Raw genomic sequence first — 6,883 nt, 5'->3', positions numbered from 1 at the left:
GGGCTAACTGAACCGAATAGTTCTCTCGGCTCCTGCAAATAGTCTTCTCCCCGTCTCTGTCTTTTCGATCACTCTGCTGTTGAACACTTCATTTAGCCCTACACACAGGGAGGGAGACTTGGTCCGGAGACATTTAGCCCTACACACAGGGAGGGAGACTTGGTCCGGAGACATTTAGCCCTACACACAGGGAGGGAGACTTGGTCCGGAGACATTTAGCCCTACACACAGGGAGGGAGACTTGGTCCGGAGACATTTAGCCCTACACACAGGGAGGGAGACTTGGTCCGGAGACATTTAGCCCTACACACAGGGAGGGAGACTTGGTCCGGAGACATTTAGCCCTACACACAGGGAGGGAGACTTGGTCCGGAGACATTTAGCCCTACACACAGGGAGGGAGACTTGGTCCGGAGACATTTAGCCCTACACACAGGGAGGGAGACTTGGTCCGGAGACATTTAGCCCTACACACAGGGAGGGAGACTTGGTCCGGAGACATTTAGCCCTACACACAGGGAGGGAGACTTGGTCCGAGACATTTAGCCCTACACACAGGGAGGGAGACTTGGTCCGGAGACATTTAGCCCTACACACAGGGAGGGAGACTTGGTCCGGAGACATTTAGCCCTACACACAGGGAGGGAGACTTGGTCCGGAGACATTTAGCCCTACACACAAGGAGGGAGACTTGGTCCGGAGACATTTAGCCCTACACACAGGGAGGGAGACTTGGTCCGGAGACATTTAGCCCTACACACAGGGAGGGAGACTTGGTCCGGAGACATTTAGCCCTACACACAGGGAGGAAGACTTGGTCCGGAGACATTTAGCCCTACACACAGGGAGGGAGACTTGGTCCGGAGACATTTAGCCCTACACACAGGGAGGGAGACTTGGTCCGGAGACATTTAGCCCTACACACAGGGAGGAAGACTTGGTCCGGAGACATTTAGCCCTACACACAGGGAGGGAGACTTGGTCCGGAGACATTTAGCCCTACACACAGGGAGGGAGACTTGGTCCGAGACATTTAGCCCTACGCACAGGGAGGGAGACTTGGTCCGGAGACATTTAGCCCTACACACAGGGAGGAAGACTTGGTCCGGAGACATTTAGCCCTACACACAGGGAGGAAGACTTGGTCCGGAGACATTTAGCCCTACACACAGGGAGGGAGACTTGGTCCGGAGACATTTAGCCCTACACACAGGGAGGAAGACTTGGTCCGGAGACATTTAGCCCTACACACAGGGAGGGAGACTTAGTCCGGAGACATTTAGCCCTACACACAGGGAGGGAGACTTGGTCCGGAGACATTTAGCCCTACGCACAGGGAGGGAGACTTGGTCCGGAGACATTTAGCCCTACGCACAGGGAGGGAGACTTGGTCCGGAGACATTTAGCCCTACACACAGGGAGGAAGACTTGGTCCGGAGACATTTAGCCCTACGCACAGGGAGGAAGACTTGGTCCGGAGACATTTAGCCCTACACACAGGGAGGGAGACTTGGTCCGGAGACATTTAGCCCTACACACAGGGAGGGAGACTTGGTCCGGAGACATTTAGCCCTACACACAGGGAGGAAGACTTGGTCCGGAGACATTTAGCCCTACACACAGGGAGGGAGACTTAGTCCGGAAACATTTAGCCCTACACACAGGGAGGAAGACTTGGTCCGGAGACATTTAGCCCTACACACAGGGAGGGAGACTTAGTCCGGAAACATTTAGCCCTACACACAGGGAGGGAGACTTGGTCCGGAGACATTTAGCCCTACACACAGGGAGGGAGACTTGGTCCGGAGACATTTAGCCCTACACACAGGGAGGGAGACTTAGTCCGGAAACATTTAGCCCTACACACAGGGAGGGAGACTTAGTCCGGAAACATTTAGCCCTACACACAGGGAGGGAGACTTAGTCCGGAAACATTTAGCCCTACACACAGGGAGGGAGACTTAGTCCGGAAACATTTAGCCCTACACACAGGGAGGGAGACTTAGTCCGGAGACATTTAGCCCTACACACAGGGAGGGAGACTTGGTCCGGAGACATTTAGCCCTACACACAGGGAGGGAGACTTGGTCCGGAGACATTTAGCCCTACACACAGGGAGGAAGACTTGGTCCGGAGACATTTAGCCCTACACACAGGGAGGGAGACTTGGTCCGGAGACATTTAGCCCTACACACAGGGAGGAAGACTTGGTCCGGAGACATTTAGCCCTACACACAGGGAGGAGACTTGGTCCGGAGACATTTAGCCCTACACACAGGGAGGGAAGACTTGGTCCGGAGACATTTAGCCCTACACACAGGGAGGGAGACTTGGTCCGGAGACATTTAGCCCTACACACAGGGAGGAAGACTTGGTCCGGAGACATTTAGCCCTACACACAGGGAGGAAGACTTGGTCCGGAGACATTTAGCCCTACACACAGGGAGGGAGACTTGGTCCGGAGACATTTAGCCCTACACACAGGGAGGGAGACTTGGTCCGGAGACATTTAGCCCTACACACAGGGAGGGAGACTTGGTCCGGAGACATTTAGCCCTACACACAGGGAGGGAGACTTGGTCCGGAGACATTTAGCCCTACACACAGGGAGGGAGACTTGGTCCGGAGACATTTAGCCCTACGCACAGGGAGGAAGACTTGGTCCGGAGACATTTAGCCCTACACACAGGGAGGGAGACTTGGTCCGGAGACATTTAGCCCTACACACAGGGAGGGAGACTTGGTCCGGAGACATTTAGCCCTACACACAGGGAGGGAGACTTAGTCCGGAGACATTTAGCCCTACACACAGGGAGGGAGACTTAGTCCGGAGACATTTAGCCCTACACACAGGGAGGGAGACTTGGTCCGGAGACATTTAGCCCTACACACAGGGAGGGAGACTTAGTCCGGAAACATTTAGCCCTACACACAGGGAGGGAGACTTGGTCCGGAGACATTTAGCCCTACACACAGGGAGGGAGACTTAGTCCGGAAACATTTAGCCCTACGCACAGGGAGGGAGACTTAGTCCGGAGACATTTAGCCCTACACACAGGGAGGGAGACTTAGTCCGGAGACATTTAGCCCTACACACAGGGAGGGAGACTTGGTCCGGAAACATTTAGCCCTACACACAGGGAGGAAGACTTGGTCCGGAAACATTTAGCCCTACACACAGGGAGGAAGACTTGGTCCGGAAACATTTAGCCCTACACACAGGGAGGGAGACTTGGTCCGGAGACATTTAGCCCTACACACAGGGAGGGAGACTTGGTCCGGAGACATTTAGCCCTACACACAGGGAGGGAGACTTGGTCCGGAGACATTTAGCCCTACACACAGGGAGGGAGACTTGGTCCGGAGACATTTAGCGTTCACTTGAGTCAAGGGGTGGAAATGGGGGACAGTTTCACCAGAAGCGGTTATGTGAAAATATTAGAACCATCCTATTTCTCTATAGGGGAGGATATTGTTGTATTATTTATGCCAACCATACGAGCTATTTAGGACTAGGGGAAACACTGTATTGATACAGAAGCTTCAGTTGCACATCACACGCTCGCCCCGAAGTGTTCAGTGACTACTGCTCCACAAAGCAGAGAGAGCATGACTGCGTTACCAACATGTAGAGAATCACAATGTATCACATTTTCACTGCAAGCCACGTCGCTATAAGTTATGGCCACATAAATCAACACAGGCTGAATAACTTAAAACATCAGCAAGTTATTTGATTATGCATTTAGGGAGAGGATAGCCTATAATTTTATAATAAATTACATGCTATTAAGTAAGGACTATTGAACATGTGAGTAAACAAAGAAAATGAGGAGTTTAAAAGTGGAGTAGAGTTCTCAAATAATGCATTTTTCACGACATGGAGAGCTCCATGTCTATCGATGTGCAGCTACTTCCAAACGCAGAGACAAGAGAACGCGGGTAGAAGGGAAAAATAGCCACTGAGGTATTCCTTGCCTGGACAAACAAGTCAGATAAAATAACAGAAATCTAGAGAAACAATCAATATGCACAACAAAGGCATCTCCGAGAACATATAAAAACATCTTCCATGTTTGTATCCCGGAAGGTCCCTTTGATTTAATCAAAAACAAATATCAGGGTTTAGTTAAACCCATGAAATCACAGTAGATATTCGTTGTGGTGACTTTGCTATCCCGTTTGTCAGAGATAGTGGAGTGGATAGGTACCCTGGACAGCGACTAGCCTACTGGAGCCCGCCGCCGCCGTGAGGGCGCAAGGAGTTGGGCGCGCTGTGATTCCCTGAGCGCGTCTGTTTGACATGTTGATACTGACTAAATCCACACCCGGACCACTAAAAGCTACTCGGAGCAAATTCTGGCCCTATTCTCCATTTCCAAAGCAGTACAGCTTATAGTAATCGAATTGAGAGGGACCAGAACGGAAAGAAGAGCAATGCCCAGTGGGTTTAGAAGAAGTTGATGTGATGAGTGACGGATATTTTCTCTCTCCCTTGCCTGCCTGAAACCGCGGACTAGCGCCTCGGCTTTGCCGCGAGTCTGTCATCAACGACAACTATCTTAAAACCATAGTGCTGCAAAATGAATTCACTAAATATGTTATCAAACACAAATGTTAAATTCTTAAAAACACCATTGCCTCAAGGGAAGATGCGAGAAGCATAGATCCCATGTTGGATTAATATAACACTATGTTATTGACATAGCACATGAAAGTAACAATAGCGCGTTACTTTGAGGTGTCTATATATTAAATGAAACTAATATTTACCTTGAAAAAGTTAACAGTTCCATTGAAGCGTATCTTCCGTGTTCCAAGCTCAAACGCTTTCGAGGGACAATCAACAATTCCACAAGCTTGATTCAAATAAGTTCGTTGTACTTATTATTTCAAGAATGCGTAGCCGATGCATAGCCGAATGTAGATATTTTGATTAAATTAACAAGTCTGAGAAGACTTGCAATTCAAAACTGCGTTATTCCAAAGTTCCATTGAGTAAAATGAATACAAATCCAGTCCATGTAGCTTTTAACAGTATGTCGATCCAAATTCAAAGGTGCCCCTGTTTCTGAAGAGATGCTCTCAAAATCTATATTTTTAAATCCCAATTTATTGTAGAAGCCTTGTCATCAAGTTGTTCTCAAATTTCGCTGGCTTCGATCGACTCAGGCGCCAGGTGAAGGTCTAACAAAGCGTAAAATCAGGACAGCTCCAGGTGTTTTGTCTTGATTCCAGTGCGCGCGTTAAAGGCAGCACCGATCGGTCATCCCAGTTTCGGAGTGTCCTTGCGGGCGTGTCTGCTGTCCGGGTGCTGGACTTGGTTTCCGTCTTTGAAGCCCTGGGATTCGTCACAAACGCAATATACCCAGCAGCCCCCCCCTTCTGGAGATGGAGTCGTAGCAATTCGTGGGTGACACACCGAAGTAAATAAGCCACAGCAAAGAGAGCTGGGTGAGACGTATGCTAGAGAATGCAAGAGAGAGAAGAGAGAGGTGCGCGAAGGGATTTTGTTTATGTCGAGGGTGCCTTTCTTGATCAACTGTGTTTTGTAGATGTATCGAAATAGTATTTACAAAGCAATATCTATTCAAGACATGATTAAGTTCTTGCTGCTTTTTAATATATTGGAATTCGCCTATATGTTTAGTAAAATCATGTTATGTAGCGTAAATAACAACTGTTTAGATGCTTGGATGCAATTACGCATGGCATTTCAAACGATGATTATTTCCTTACGAAGGTAATGGTGTCTTGTCTACAGTAGCCAATGTGATTCAACTTTAGTTGAATCTGCATTGAAGATACATTGAGTGTCTACACACCAACATCAAGTGCTCATATGCGTAATAAAAAAACATACACTCCCTAACTGAGTTCCAAATGCACTAGTGAAGCTGCAGGTGCTATAGCCTACACTTGCCAAATGGCACATTCAGTCGCTCCCTTGTTCGAGCTGTTCGGAGTAGCCTTTACGCCTGCTACGTTAGGTTATGAGTAGCCTTTACGCCTGCTACGTTAGGTTATGAGTAGCCTAGCGACGGAAAGTGACTCAGATGTAGGCTATATGTATCCAACCAGATTTTGCGCAGACTATTGTCTAATATCCGGATCAGTGATCACAAAATAGACTAGCCAATACTTGTAGCTCAAATGGGAGATTCCATTTCTCGAGGCATCCCATGGCTCTACCCGCGCGCCTCCAAGTGGGTGGACTTCAAAAAAAATTATGCATAGGAGGTTCGATGTTTTAAGAGGGCGTGAGTGGGAAGCTTTGAATAGATTCATTCTGGTCCAATAACACACATCTGCCGTTCGAGTAGCTTACATCCATCCAGTAAATTACAGGTAGTTTAGGCTATTTATATCTAATTGACAATATTTCTAGAGTGCTTTGTTGACATTCAGATGCTTATTATATTCATATTAAACATATGTACCCCATGTCCCTATACAAATGCACAATTACCACTGGTTTGACATTCCCCTGTATGATAGCTATTGACAAGAGGTTCTGTCATTATTTACATTTTTAATTGTTGTCATTTAGCCAATGCTCATATCCAGAGCAACATACAGTTCGTGCAGTCATCTTAAGATAGCTAGGTGGGACAACTACATATCACAGTAATAGTACGTTTTCTTCAATAAAGTAGCAAAGTCAGAGCTTAGTAAGAGGGAAAAGAGTCAAGTGCCAGTGTTAATTCACAAAATGTTTTTGTGGGGGTGAGGACAGGGTGCTGAGAGGTGCTTTGGGATTATTTAAGACACTCTTTAAAGAGGTAGGGTTTCAGATATTTTCTGAAAATGTGCAGGGGAAAAAGCTGTTCTAGCTTCAGGGGAAAGCTGGTTCCACCATTGGGGTGCCAGGACAGAGAAGAGC

The 6,883-nt window shown here is 48.0% G+C and overlaps 1 protein-coding gene across 8 annotated transcripts in view; it reads right to left on the bottom strand.

The window, feature by feature from the left end:
• The window catches only part of LOC118371076 (adhesion G protein-coupled receptor B1-like), a 126,110-nt gene extending 120,791 nt beyond the window's left edge, over nt 1-5,319 (bottom strand). For all 8 annotated transcript variants that reach the window (XM_052494588.1, XM_052494583.1, XM_052494587.1 and 5 more), the window contains exon 1: nt 4,774-5,319. The gene's annotated coding sequence lies outside the window, so the exon portion shown is untranslated. The remainder of the gene's footprint in view (nt 1-4,773) is intronic.
• Nucleotides 5,320-6,883: the final 1,564 nt, after the last annotated feature.

The sequence above is a fragment of the Oncorhynchus keta genome, chromosome 34 (assembly GCF_023373465.1).
Source record: "Oncorhynchus keta strain PuntledgeMale-10-30-2019 chromosome 34, Oket_V2, whole genome shotgun sequence".
NCBI classification, from domain to species: Eukaryota; Metazoa; Chordata; class Actinopteri; order Salmoniformes; family Salmonidae; genus Oncorhynchus; species Oncorhynchus keta.
Note: the sequence above shows the minus strand (reverse complement) of the source record. Positions and strands in the feature narration are given on the sequence as shown.